The sequence below is a fragment of the Ambystoma mexicanum genome, chromosome 10 (assembly GCF_040938575.1).
Source record: "Ambystoma mexicanum isolate Mex_15411 chromosome 10, UKY_AmexF1_1, whole genome shotgun sequence".
Taxonomy (NCBI): domain Eukaryota; kingdom Metazoa; phylum Chordata; class Amphibia; order Caudata; family Ambystomatidae; genus Ambystoma; species Ambystoma mexicanum.
The window spans coordinates 488887964-488903806 of record NC_090932.1 but is presented as its reverse complement, the minus strand read 5'-3'; positions in this window follow the sequence as shown (position 1 = coordinate 488903806).

Here is a 15843-nt window from a genome sequence, read left to right as displayed (position 1 = left end):
CTAGTTATACATATATTTTTATTGTACAGCAACCCCTTTAGCCCTTCTTCAGTGACTAAATAGGGAGATTTAAAAAAAAAAAGAAATTGGGGAAGAAACATTTTTTTGGGTGTAAGATTCTAAGCTCTGGAGAGAAATATTGCATTGGACACCAAGGAGCTCATGCTCGTATATGGCGTAGCGCGAATGAAAGGTGTAAACGTCTTGAGTAAGGCTTTAAAGCCTTTTAACCACATCACATATTCAACCATTTGTATGATGAAGAGGAGGGATGGAATGTAACTTGTATTTCTGCCACCTTCCTTCCTTTCTGCCATACAAATGCTCCAGCATTTGGTGCCGGCTTGGATTTTCATGCTGGTGGAAATGCTAAAGATCCCTATGGAGTCCACCCGCATAAAGCAGGTGAACCCCATAGGGATCTACTGTACACACTACCTGCCATGCTTGCATGAAAGGTAGCACGTACAATTATAATTTAATGCTGCCTGAAATGCACTCATATCAGACAGTGTTTATTTGTATTTGTAAACACTGCTTAATTGCCTTATCCTACTGCAATATGTATTTTGCATTGCAGTTGTGCACAGTGTGAAATGATCAGCCTTGTTGTCCCACTTCACTGACTTATTGAAGAGCCTTTGCATGTACCTTCCCCTCTCCAAGGGGAAGTACTGCCCCACCCAGTAGAGGCCTAGAGAAGAAAGTGTTGGGTCAGTACCTTAACATTTGTTCACTCCTCTAGTAGACTGGCCCTCTACAGGGTGAGAGGCACATGCATCAGCCCCATCAACCTCCTCACTCATCTTTCACTGCCTTACTTCTACCTCCTAACTACCTCCACAGCTCATTAATCCCTTGCCCCCTCATCTGCAGCCTCAGCCTCTCATTGGCCTGCTTCTGTTGCACCATCTCCTGCCCCCAATCTGCCTCTTCATATTCCCTCTCATTCTACCCCTCAATATCCACCTCCTCAATCCCCATATCCAGCTGCCCCAATGCACTTTTCATGTTCCACCTTCTACTGGCACTCAATGTCTGCCTCCTTGTGTTGCATCTTCTGCTGAGCCTCCATCTCAATCTCCTCCCTTTCCTGCCTACTGCTGCTGACCCTTATCCCAACATAAAGACAGCCTTCTCCCAAAGAAATGCACTTGTTTCATAACAATTGTGGAGAAAAGGGAAAGGATGTCACAAAGGGTTTCTTTGATATGATATGATATCTTATTTATAGTGCACGTATACACAAGTGTTTCAAGGCATGGCAATATAAGTACAAAGGGTTTCACGGGCAGTTTTTATTTTTTTATTTTTTTGGTGGTGAAATGGAAAGAGATTAAAAAAGCAAACAGCAACTACAACATGTTCTTTGAAAGGGTTTATTTTTTTTCTGTTTTTTGAAGTAAAAGCAGTAACAGAAAGGAACACCCCCAAAGGCAAATATTTTCTTTGTGTCCGTTTTTTCAAACTGAAATCAAGAAAGGGGGTTAAACACAGGATTGAAAGGGAAGAACACATCTTTAAGGAACTTAACAAAGAAGCATAGTACACAATAGAATGTCATGGCCAGGGAATGCAATGTCAAACAACACACACAAACGTTTTCCCATGGCTCTAGCACAAGTTCTCCTGCTCACTCCCTTATGGATCCGCCCAATTCCTCCCTCTAACAGCCATGCACAACTGATAGAGAGCCACAGAGTGAGCTGGACATTTTTACCAGTTTTCCACATGTCTCTATAGCATTGGGGACTGTGATTACTCCCTTACAGCTCTGTGGGATATTTGGTGGTTCTGAGTGGCATCTGATACATGTCCTATGCACAGGAAAACCTGCATGGTGTGTGCATGATTTTTAGCTGCCAATGAGCTCTTTAGCATCTTGCGAGTTCTTTGAATATCACCAGTGATATTCACTGTATCCAACCAGTAGGTTTGGCTGAAGTTCATCCATCCTTATCTCACAGCAAGCCTTTGTATGTGCTCAAAGAGGTTTCCTTGAGAAATGCCTGCCAAGTATGAAGATGTATTATGATCGTGGAAATTTAAGGTGAATGATAAAATATGCTTGTACTTATATGATTTTAAAAATAAATTAGTTGGAGGAGAGGAAGTTCCTTCCATTCCTTCCATTCTGGAGCAGTAATTGTGTGATTTTTACAAAATTCCCTGTTTAGCATACAAGATCGAGTCCAACAAAGGGCAACAGGCAGACAAGTGTTGTGTTTATATAAACCAACTGAAGAGCTGTGAACACTGATCCAACCTAAGACAGATTGAGGAGCCACCCAACAGTAAGTGGAGATGGTCTCTGAAGACTGATAAGGGAGATATAGAGAGATGAGGCACCTAAAGAGTGAGTAGGGATGAGTAGGTGGAAGGATGAACACTGGATGTCTATATTCGTTTTAAAAGGTTGACAATAGAGTGTACAGGATAGTTATACATTTCTAAATGAATGCTCAAATAATTAGCAAGCTTTTCTATCCATCTCTAATAATATCAAAACACCTTATCCTCTAGTCTGGTGAATAGGTCCTGGATATGCTAGATAGAATTAAGTCATATCCAGAGGACATAGCATGACCAGCCAGGGAGTACATAGATTGGGTGGAAGAAAGACGAACAAGAAAGTCACCACTGACTAAAATGGCATTTACTCTCACCACAATTAAATATAATAAAAAATGGAGAGGTCAGCTGCCTTCGAGCATCCTTAGGTAAGATAAGAGGGTTATCCAACAGACCATCTTTATCAACGTAGATCCCTATGTGGGTGTGAAGACGAATTTACACTCTTCAACTGTACCTATCCCTGCAACAAGAAAGTGCTACGGAAACCATTTAGTTGGATGTCAAAATAAGGTTAATGAAATTAAGAAACAAATGGAAAACTACTTCATGCCTTACATTTTGTCTCCAAAAACAAGAATCCAATGATTCAAAGAACTCTTGATTGACGTCACAGTTGTGACCATTGTGAGAGCTGTGGTGGTGAGTAGTGCCATATTTGTTGCACGCTCTATTTTTTTGAAGGTATTAAATCAGAACTATGAGCAATTATTTGAATCAATACTAAATCTGCTGGCCCAACTGCAGGCAACTAAGCATATTTTGAGTGATAACCTTTCATTGATCAAGGAAGCCATATTAGCCACTCATATACACATCCAATTAAATCCTCACTCCATTAACTTAAATGAAACAAAATTTCAATATCATGTGGAAATACATGCTTTCCAGTACCTATCTCTAGATAGCTAGCAGATGGCATAAACAAACGTATGGATGGAAGATTCTCTGTACGTGCATCTAAAGAAATAACATTCAAAAGATATTGAATATGAATTTGATCAGTTGCAAATTCATATTGACTTTGACATGGAGAGTGCTTTCCCCATGCCTGCACATTTTGAAAGAAAGGAGATCTCTTTCCTCCTGAAACTTATCTTTATTACCCCAGAGAACATGGATTAAAACAAGACAGTGCACACTGTGTGGACATGGACAGACCAGAATAATGGGGCTCATTCTGATATTTGCAGTGCGGTAAAATAGTAGCCATAATTGCGTTTCCACCACTGAGTTAGATAAGATCTATGATATTAGTGTCCAAAAATGAATACACACTAAGAAGACCATGTGCCTAGACCCATGGACTCACGCAGTTACTCATCCTGTACTCATTTATTGGTAATACATGGAAATTTACTTCTAGTACAGTAAATAAACGCAATACCTAAATGGTTAAGTAATTAATGATGTAAACCTTTGCCCTTGGGTAGTGTAATGTGCCGCAGAATCGTGGGATGGATTTAATAATGACGCTGTTCGTTATTAGGTGTAATGTTTGGTCTATTAAGCACAAAAAGAAAGGTTCTTAAGTCACCAATGGTAGGGTTTCATGATTGGTACCCTGACCGTTCACAGAACACAATGTATGCCTGTCCTTTGGGGCTATGCTAGTTTCTCCTTGAATTGAGTCATGGAAAGGAATGCTGCTAAACAAGGGCCTTTTCGACTTTCACCCAATCATTAGCACACTATGGCCTGTGAGGCCACTAATCAGCACCTGGAACATGCAAATTAACTTGTGGGAGAGAGAGGGCAGAAGAGCATTGGCAGGATATTATTTAAGAGACTGGTGTTTTAAAGTATACTCAAACAAATGGCATGAGTTGATGAGTTGATTGAACAATAATATACATTCATTAGCTGCTGCAAAGGTTTATGTGAAAACAATAAATGTGATACAGACACAAATTACCACTATTCTGCCCCTCCGCAGAAATACAGTCCAAGATGCACTCAAGTGTTTTTCGTAGTTACTGTATATGAATCCCCCTGCATAGTGATGTACATGCCTCGCTTAAGCTTATACATACACGCACAGCCTTAATAACCATAGCCTTTGTAGTTTAGATGATACAATACTCACCGGTGAAAAAGGCAGCAGTCCTGCATTGGTGCTGCTTTTCTTAATTTTAAGTGATATGGCTGACAAATGGTAAACCATTAAAATAAAATAATAATAACAATATGTCATGCTCTATTCTTTATTTTTCTCACTCACACAGGCAGCTTTTGGGGGTGTTGTGTTTTTATTTTTGAAAAACTATTAAAAAAGGAAACAATTTATGTGTACTAACATTTTATAGTGGTTATTATTCAAATGGCACAAGGTTCATTTCCAATGACCACTTCCAATATTTATTATAGTCATAAGGGCATGTGTCTAATTGATCACTTGTCTAAGTGAACAAAACATATTATCTGAACTTCAGTAGCTATATGCATTATTTTCTGATAGATGGCAAGATGTACAGTTCGTTACCCGTCTGTTTTATTGTCTCAAAATACACCAATGCGAAAGAGGAAGGTGACACATGTTCACTGCAGTTTCCTGCTCGCTATGAAAAAAATAAGAAAGCATTTAGTGTACCTATGAATTAAGTTATATTTTGTAAAGTAAGTACATAATGCACATCAAACTTGCACTTCATTTTTCACAACACTCACTGTAGCCTTAAAATGCTTTTATTCATTAACCATATATACTCATGCGGACGACTTTAGCGTTTGGATGCAAGGATGCAATACTGGAGGCATCCGTCACGCCTTTGTGGTCCTAAGACTGTATTATGTCCAGAGAAATGTACAAGTGAATGGGCTGGGTGTCAGTGTCTGCATGCACAGTCCTCCGTACAGAGTTACATACTTGAACAAGAAGTTCAAAAATACATTTGAAATCTTAACCAAGTAACAAAGACAGCAAGGGAAAATAAAAACAAAATGTAATCAAGATATTGGTGGAGTTAATGTACAGGTGACATTAAAAACAACACACACATAATTAGCATTATATATAATGGCTTGGGAGGTAGCGTTCACTGTAATTAATTAATTCATCTTTCATAGCACGCCTAATACCAGAGAACAGTCTCTGTGAACGGGAACACGTTTCAAACCTGTCTTGTTCTGCGTGCGCATTTTGCCCCTGAGCTATACTCCCAACACTTTCTTTAAAGGAACCCTTATTTTCCATATTGTTTTGGCAAGGATAAACGTAGTGTAGAAATGACAGAAAACATACCAACTGTGTTCAAATGGTATTTTGGGACGAAAATAGTGCACAATGTGTAGATGTAAAGGCAGTTTGGGCTTGAAAAAAGACCGAGATGTCCAAATGGCAGCCTCAAAAACAATCGAATGTGCTACAGAAGATAAGGTCATATTTCTTCTGACCCCCTTCGTCAGTTTCCATGACTCTCAACAAAATGATCCATAAAATTGCAGCAGCAATCCTGTGCTTCTCCAGGATTACTTTCCTGTTTCTTTCATCGGCCTAAGAAATGCAATATTTCATGTGATCCCTCATTCTCACCAGCAGACCTCGTTCATTTCTCTTAATTATTATTTACAAAAGGAAGAATTTCCGAAAAACACACTAAACATTTCTGTGACATTCTCGACTTGCTAAAATATCATCACATGTGTATATAGCATTTCACACCAAATTATTTCCACTGTAATAACAGGCTTAGTTATTATGGGGCGATCTGTCCCCCGTTCCACGGGCTGGAACAGGGGATTAGGCCTGGCAACCGAATTTATCAGCCCGAGCGAAGCAAGTGTGGATAACGAGGGCTCTGGCCCGTTATCCACCGGCCATTAGCAAGCACCCTGGTATGCCAAAGTAGTTATCCGATGTGCTAAAAAAAATATTTTCCAAGATGGCCACCATGGAAAGGGAAGGCGGAGCTCCATACAGAACCCCTCTCCCTTTCCATGGAAGCCTCCAGGAGACGAAGAGCAGGAGCAAATGCCACAGCGGCACCCACTGCTGGGAGGTGACAAAAATTATAAAAAATGGGACAGAGTTTGGGGGACAGGTGAGATGGTGGCGGGTAGAGCCAGGCCATCAGGCTTCTTGGAACGTGGGCTTGTACTGGCCGTTCAAGCCTGCGTTCCTAGCCACCTGATTGGCTGGCTCCCCTGCCAAGGGTGCTAATGGAATGTAAAAGTACTTGATTTAACAATCTCGGAAAGATACAGGGAAGATTTAAGATTTGAACCCGTAAACCACGATTTGTACACAGATATCTGAAATCCAGCAAAGGCTGAATCTAAGCTGTTTGTCTTTTAGTAAACCTTTACTTTGATGAACATGAATAGGCTAGTATGTTTTGTCACATCTACCAAACTTCTGACAATGTTCCTCTTTTTGTACATATTTTATCCTCCTCTAAACATGAAAAAGAGCAGCGTAAAGAACAGTGAGTGATGCTTCAGGTTATTGCTGTATTGGGTACATGCATACTTAGACCATTTGCACATCTGGATATCCACTTTCAACTAAATCTGGTGTGGTAAATATAAAAAGAGGGAGGAAACAACAATAACCTTCCATATTTGAGCATAAATCATAGAATGAATGAAGGAATGATTTGTTAATTTGGATATATTGTAATCTATAAAACCCTATGTAAAATAAACAAAGGAAGCATAATAAAAGCATAAAACATCAACATCTTAATGAAAGGAAGCAACAATATAGGTATTACCCAAATTGTTTGTTTACAATTGTTCGAATGAACAATTGACCGAAATTAAAGGGTCACAATTGACCTTTTCACAATTGACCGTATATATATATATATATATATATATATATATATATATATATATATATATATATATATATATCGGTTGGGTACCGCGTCCATGTAGTTATGGTTAAATTGGTGTTTCCATAGGAAGAGCATTTTTTGGGTGGCTTATAACTTTGCTCCCTCTGGACTAATCCTCACCAAAAAAAGTATATGGCCCACTCTGAATTTTTTTCAAAGTTTGGAGAGGTTTGGTCCAGGGGGGGCAAAGTTATAGGGGGGGTCCCAAAACTTTTGTTTTTTCCCATAGACATAATGGGAAAAAACGTTGCGCACGCCTACAGCCCAAACCGCTGGACGGATTTACACCAAATTTGCGGCAGGAGCGGAGGCTTGGTCCCGAAAGCCTGCTTTTGCAAATTTGGTGTAAATCTGTTCAGTAGTTTTTTTAAAATGACCAAAATGTAAGGCAAACAAATTAGTGATATCTCCGTTCGCTTCATGGACGGACTTCCCTGTTCGCTCCGCGGACAGTGCCCTGATTGGCTGAGCGGCTTGCGCGATGTCCGCGGACATCCAACGTGTTCGCTGATTGGACGGCGTGGTGCGTGAAGCGTGTCAGATTTTCTGTGACTCCCGCCATCTTGCATTCACGGACGACCGCGGAGAGCGCGGTGAAACTTGGATTAAAAATTGTATTTAGTGGAGTGTGTTGGTGTGTAAGAGTAATTGGGGAGGGTGGGGGAGTATGAGATAGGTTCAATGTTCTGTTTTTTTTATATGCTAGACGATTTTGTTGTGTTCGATTTGTCTGCGGACAAAACGGCTGTTCTGAAATGTTCTATATAAACTAAATGGTGGGGTGTTCTGAGGACGGAGAATGTGTCCGTTTTGTTCGCAAGCAAGCTAAAATTGAGCTAAGAACACTTGCGGTGTCCTTAAATGTTCGTACATAAACAAAATGGGGGTGTCCTGAGGACGCTGTCCGATTTGTACTCTGGCAAGTTGAATGTGTTCTAAGAACACGTGCGGTGTCCTGAAATGCTCTGATTACTTACTGGTAAACTTCATTACTCCTAGTCCTACTCTTCCTCGTCACAGTACTGACGACCCTCCTCACCCTCCCTGCGGGGAAGGTCCCATGCTCCGGCTTGGTAATATGAAACTGAGTGATGCGGATGTGGGGGAGGAGTTATAGGAATTTAAAGAAATAGAAGAAGGTCCTGTGTCGGAGGCAGGGGCCTCATGAAGTAAGTACTGGGACGAGGAAGAGTGGACGTGGAGGTAATGTTTGCAATTAAACAAAATGGGGGTGTTCTGAGAACGCTGTTCGTATTGTTCGTTGTCAGGTTGAAAGTGCTATAAGAACCCTCCTTATGTCCGTTGACATTACAATTTCCTATGGCCCTTACACGACCTTTTGTCCACTAAACAAACGATAAATCAGGCTGCTGTGCGTCGACATTATGTGATAATCCTATCACTTACCCCATCGACCTGGCTGACCTGCTTTTGCGACACTAAATCCTATCTCCCACCCCTAAGCCTGACATTATCAAATCATTCATATTCCCCGTCTCTCTCCGTGATGGTACAGGGTGCGTAGCCAAATGCGCCCAGTCGTCTCCAGTCCTACGCGACTTTACACAGAACCCGGAAAACAACACAGATCATCTCACAACACAGCGTGCAACAATTCGGAATATGAAACTGTGATTTAAAGCAAACAGCAAGATTGTACATTTCGTAAAGTATTTTATTTGACATCAAATGTTTAGAGACTATTCAGCGATTTTCATTTGTCTTTGATGTCGATCCGCAAAAGTTCATCTTGAGTCACGCGCTGTTCCTTTGCGGTTCCTGCGCGACTTTACACAGAACCCGGAAACAACACAGATCATCTCACAACACAGCGCGCCACAATTCGGAATATGAAACTGTGATTTAAAAGCAAACAGCAAGATTGTACATTTCGTAAAGTACTTTTATTTGATATCAAATGTTTAGAGAATATTCAGCGATTTGCATTTGTCTTTGCTGTCGATCTGCAAAAGTTCATCTTGAGTCACACGCTGTTCCTTTGCGGTACACAGGATGTTGGTTTATGATAAAATAAGCACTATGGTGGCACTGATAATCGGAAAGCTGTTCCAACAACGAGGCATTAGACCACCATAATGGTTGGTATGTTGCTTCTAGACGCTAGTACCGCGTAAGAGCATATTGGTCCTTGGCGATTGTCCCATAAAATGGTGATGGTCATGAAGTTGTTTAGAAGTAGCTGGACCTGGCAGTTAAAAAATCCGTCGGCCGGGGTCCGAAAATCGTGCCATTCACAGTACGGGAGGACATACCTGTTTTAAAAAACATAAATTAGTCTCACCAGCCGATCTTCATTAAAATTATTCATTCTATTTATTAGGGCGTGAAACTATTTGCAAGCAAGGATAGTACAACAGAGTATGTTAACTTATTCCCATTAACCCACCCTCTGTCCTCTGCCTTTTTCAGAGCCCTCTAAGCGACAGGGGACCAATTCGGCGGTGATAGTGCGCGGTAGAAAACACTATGCCACATTGAAGGAACAAGTACAACTTAACCAGGCTTTAACGCCACGCTATTGTTATTATATTCCGGTATAAAATAATCTAAAGGGTTACTTACATCATATTGCCATTTTCCATTGTCTAAGCGTAGCGCAGTCCCAAAATACGACACCGTCTGTGCCAACAATCTTTCTCATAGTGATATAATATATAAAAGTGGTTTTGTTTCAGAAATTTCGTCCTTATTGTGTCTTACGTTTTTGCAACACTCCTTCAAAAGAAGTTTTTTAGCACGATCCCTGTCTGTCAAGGTCAAAAAACAATAGAACCTTATAGTGCGAGTCGTGGGCCTCTCCGGCACGTGAGCAAAAAATTGAAGCAGCTGACCTTCACTGTAAACGACCATAAATTCTTAGTTTGCAACATTCTGTGTACAGCCATCTCTGAGAAATTGCTTTCTACACTCCATCTTTGTATATTGTTTGCGTGCTAATAAAAAAAACTTTGTTAAAGGGACGTTATGGTTCCAAATAAAACCGAAAACCCCCTGAAATTCCCAAGTTATGGTAAGCTAAGCGACTATAACTCGCGCCACCACTGTGCACTGCTAAGACTAACACCCAGGACATCAAAGATGACATCACAAATGTCATTGATGACATCACTGATGACATCACATGTGCATGTACTTTTCACGAAATATGTGTACAAGGGATTCTTATTATAATGTTGCGAAAAAAGTGTCAAGGATCATTGCAATAAATATAATACCCTAATTAGTGCTTTGAACGATGCATTCATATGAATAGCATTCTATTATGGGGTTCTATCTAGTATACTACGCTACTAATGCAGAAACATAGCATTCTGTGCAGCGTACAAGAAGAAGGTATAATATTCGTAATGTTAATATGTTGAATAATGAAATGATAATTTTTTTCTTAATAGATTTTTGTGCACTGTGAAATATGTAATAAGTAGCTAATAAAACCCATGTATTACATAATTGCATTACTATAGAGAAAACAGAAAGATACAAGAACACATACCAATATACATATACATAAGGTAAATAGCAGCTTTGAAACAGAAAATCATCATTTATTTGCTTGAAAATAATGCTGGCTTTAAAGCTTGTGTCTTCCCCTATGTATATGTTTCCTATGATGTGACTGGACTCTAAGGGAATTACTATAAGAACCTACTTGTAGGATACGTCTACAAATAAAATACATTTTTTAGTTTCTGGCTGTTATTGAAGAAAACCATGTGGCCTAGATATGTCAGCAAAAGAAAAAAGAGTGAGCCAGAAAAACACTCGCGGTGTCCTGAAATGTTCGTACATAAAGAAAATGGGGGTGTTCTGGGGACGTTGTCCGTATTGTTCACTGGCAAGTTGCATGTGTTATAAGAACACTCGCAGTGTCCTGAAATGTTCGAAAATAAACAAAATGGGGGTGTTCTGAGGATGTTCTCCGTATTGTGTGACTGCTTAGCTGTATGCAATGAGGGAATGGCACAGAGAGTGAAGTGGAAATGGTAGAAGGGCTGTCCAAGAGTTACGCGGTCCGCGGACACCCGGCTGTCCGTGGACAGGGCGTGCTACATCTGGGGTTTTACAGCAAATCCAGCATGGAAAGAAGACTGTAGGGATCAGCCAATCAGATGTTGAGGTTGTGGATTTGTGTTGAAAGAGACTGTGTGTAGTGAAGATAGCGGAAGTGGAGAAAGTCAGGGTGTTGGTGCTCGGAGATATGTTTGTGCATGGTTTACAACAGTATGCTCAATGCAGGCATGTTGAAAAGAATTTATTTTGATGTTAAAGGAGTGGAGGTCGTGTGGAGCACTGTGCCTGATTGAAATGTACAGGAAATTGTACAAGTTTGTGAAGATATGGGCAGGATCAACAGTCCCCATGTGGTAGTTTTGCACTATGGTGCTTTCCATTTGGGCTATGTCAGTGTCCCTACTTTGTTGGCAGATTTGGAACACTTGCTTCAAGCAGTAATGAACATCCTTCCAAATGCCAAAGTAATTTCTTCTGGATTACTACCTAGGGAAATATGGGACAAAAGTTCAGTTTTTTGTCCTCAGCAAAACAATGCTAAATGTGTAATCAACCGAGGCATGTGTGCTTTCATGCTTAGAGCTGGTATGTTCTTCTGTAATAATGAGAATATTGATTCCAGTAATGCTGTTTATTTTAAAGAAGATGGCATTTCCTTATCTTTTATGGGAAATGCCATGCTGTTTTGGAATGTAAGGGTTGCTTAGGAGAAGGTTATGTGAAGATTTTAGGAGTAAAGTAAGAAAAAAAGAAGAAAAAAAAACCAAAATAACAGGTGTCTGTCAAGCATCTGAAAAAAAACAAAAAAGACAGCTCTTTTCAGAGCCAACCTCAAAGGGGAAATGGGGCACACTATTTAAATTTACATTCACCACGCTCAGATTTTCGAAATGTCTGCGGACATGGCGGTAGTCCGTGTACATCGAAATCACTAACTAGGGGTTCAGTATGTTCTATGTTACATGTATTTAAAGTCAGAGATATTATGATTAAGTTGTGCTACTAAAAACCTATGAAATTCAGTAAAAAACTTTGTTAAAGGGACGTTATGGTTAAGTTTTGCTACTAAAAACCTATGAAATTCAGTAAAAAAACGTTGTTAAAGGGACGTTATGGTTAAGTTGCGCTACTAAAAACCTATGAAATTCAGTGAAAAAACTTTGTTAAAGGGACGTATGGTTCTAAGTAAAACCGAAAAAACCCTGAAATTCGGCAGTTATGGTAAGATAAGCAACCATAACTCGCGCCACCGTGCACTGCTAACACTAACACCCAGGACATCAAAGATGACATCACAAATGTCATTGATGACATCACTGATGACATCACATGTGCATTTACTTTTCATAAAAACTCTGTACAAGGGATTCTTATAATGCTGACCAAAAACTGTCAAGGATCATTGGGATAAATATCATGAGCTAATTAGTGCATTAAGCAATGCATTGATATAAATAGCATTCTTTTATGAAGTTCTATCCAGTATACTAAGCTACTCATGCAGAAACATAGACACTGTGTGCATCATGCATGATGAAGGTGCCATATTCATAATCTTGCCATGTTGAACAGTGAAATGATAACTGCTTTCTTATTAGAGTTTTGCGTACTGTGAAACATGTAATAAGTAGATAATAAAAGCCACTTAATACATAATTATTACAGACAAAACACAAAGAGACAACAACACATACAAATATGACGATATACAGGGACAGTGAAGTAAACAAAAAAGCATAAGTAGTAGCAGAAAGAGTTCATAACCTAACTGATTGTCTTTATGCAGAGAAACTAATGCTCTGTTTCAAAGCTGCTACTTACCATATGTATGTGTATCACATGATGTGACTGCACCCAAAGGAAAGGAGAGTGAGTATAATGTATACAAATATGAGCATATACAGGGAAGGTAGAGTGATAAAAATAAAACTATGAGAAAGTGCTGATAACCCTAATGATTATCTTCATGCACAGAAAGGATTGCTCTCTTTCAAGCCTGTGTCTTCCGCTATGTATATGTTTCATATGATGTGACTTGACCCTAAGTCTACAAATATAGTACCTTTTCAATTTTTACTTCATGACTGTTACTGAAGAAAACTATGTGGGCTAGATATGTCAGTAAAGGGAAAAAAGGGAGAGCCAGACATGTGATGTCATTAGTGATGTTATCAATGACATTTGTGATGTCATCTTTGATGTCCTGGGTGTTAGTGTTAGCAGTGCAGGGTGGCACGAGTTATGGTTGCTTATCTTACCATAACTGCCGAATTTCAGTGGGTTTTCGGTTTTACTTTGAACCATAACATCCCTTTAACAAAGTTTTTTCACTGAATTTCATCGGTTTTTAGTAGTGCAACTTAACCATAACGTCCCTTTAACAAAGTTTTTTTACTGAATATATATATATATATATATATATATATATATATATATAGGGGTTTTGGGGGGTTTGGTGTTGGGTGGGGGGTTGTGGGGGGTATATGTTACAATTGACCTTCACAATTCGGTCAATTGTGAAAAGGTCAATTGTAATTCGAACAGTTGTAAAACGAACAATTTGTATACAACCACAATATATACATTACTAGCATACAATATCATAGGATAAGTCCTGTACGTTAAACTCTTCTGTTCCATGCCAAATGTAAAAAAACAGGCTTTTTTTTAAAGCATGAACCTAGCTCGAGGGCAGCAGTGTGCCGCACAGTGTGTGGGTAGCCTGCATTAGGGCTGCCATCTGTTTACATTAGTGCAGCACTGTGAGGTCTGTGCATTGGTACCTGCCTCCATTGGAATTCGTCCTTGGTCAGGTGTTGTTGAAAGAGCCATGTTTTGAGAGATTTGTGAAACTGGAGAATTGTGGAGGCATTCCGAGCTGACACCAATATCGAGTTCCAGGGGGTGGGTGCATGACAAAAGAAGGATTGTTTGCAGGTCCTTTCTGTTTACGGACAAGTTTTGATTCAAGCAAGTTGGTCAATTTGCTGCACGAGGAGCGTGTGCCCTCAGATATGTGGGGCTTAGCCACCAGGTACGCTGGTGTGCTACTTTTGACTGCTTTGTAGATGATACATGTCATCTTGAACAGTATCCTGGCTTGGACTGGAAGCCAATCTATTTCACGCAGAATGGGGTAATTTGGTCAAATTTCTGTGGTGCTGCTGTAATGAGACATGCTGCAGTGTGGTGAACAGCTTTTACTGGAGCCAAGTGAGCAGCTGGGAATCCAGCCAGGAGAGCATTTCCCCCATCAAGGTGCAAGACACCAATAGGGCCTTCACTATGGTCCAGATGTCCTGCAGTGGGATGAAGGGTTTGATTTTTTCAAGGGTAGAGATTCTGAGGCAGCTATTTGGCCCTTCTTGGCTGTGTGTTTGTGGACAGACAGGCTGCTGTCAATGGTGAAGCCTAAAGATTGTACTGAGTCTGAACATTGTGGATCAAATCCTTCTAGGCGCATTCATTGAGCCATTGTTGGCCAAGTTGTTTTTTAGCAGGTCGACCAGTTAGGATGAATTCAGTCTTGGATGGGTTTAGTTTGAGGTAGACAGTCGACATCCAAAACTGGATGATGGCTAGGTAATCACGGAGATGAATTATGCCCGGCACGCTATTTACTCTCATGTACAACTGAGTATTGTTTGTGTATTGTGGGATGGCTATATTGGGATCTTTGAGGAGAGTGCACAAAGGCTATATGTAAATGTTTAAAATAAATGGTGAGAGGATCAGCCTTGGGGAACTTTGCAGGAGAACTGGGATCAGTAAGAATGCAACACATTCCTCTGGACATCCTGGTGTCTTCCTGAGATGTAGGAGGTAAACCAATTCAGGACAGTGCCAGAGAATCCCATCCTGTAAGCAAGGAGAGATACAAGGATGAAGTGGTCGACAGTGTCAAATGCAGCCGACAGGCCAAAGAAGACAAGGAGGCATGAGGGTGACCAATGATATGCTTGACCAAAATAACCTTGAATGAAATAACAAAGATAAACAAATATCGATTTTGATGAAAATCGAGTGTACAAAAATATATTTGAGTTGCAGGTATTCCATTCGTGTGTAAATAAATGTCTAATTTGAGTTATAAATATTACAAATGGGAGGGGATGGGTGGAGGGGCATTAGGGAGAGAGAAAATGAGGCTTCAGAGGTAGAAGAGGAAAGTGGGTTTGGGCGATATCCACCAATAAAATGTATTTGTTAATCACGTAAAAACAGGAGGAATGAATGTTTTGTTAGGGACATGACATTTATCAAGCGTAAAAAAAAGTTTTTAGACTGTATTTTAATTAGAGAAAGATACACTAGATGGCACTCAGAGACAATAGATCCTGATTAAATGTCGATATTCACCTCAGTGAAAAAGGTTTCTCAATATTTTTTAACGATATGTAAGATTTGTTTTTTTATCCCAGGAGGTGTTTTTGCCAGTGTTAAAATCACAAAATAACGGCATGAGTCACCCATATCTATGACTTGCAAGGCATCATACACGACCTGGATGGTGGCTGTCTGGATGCTACACTTAGGGCTGAACCCTGACTGACAGTGATTGAGGAGCTGGGGTTGTTTGATTCTGGCGAGTAGTTGTGTAGCAACTACTTTTCCCAAGATT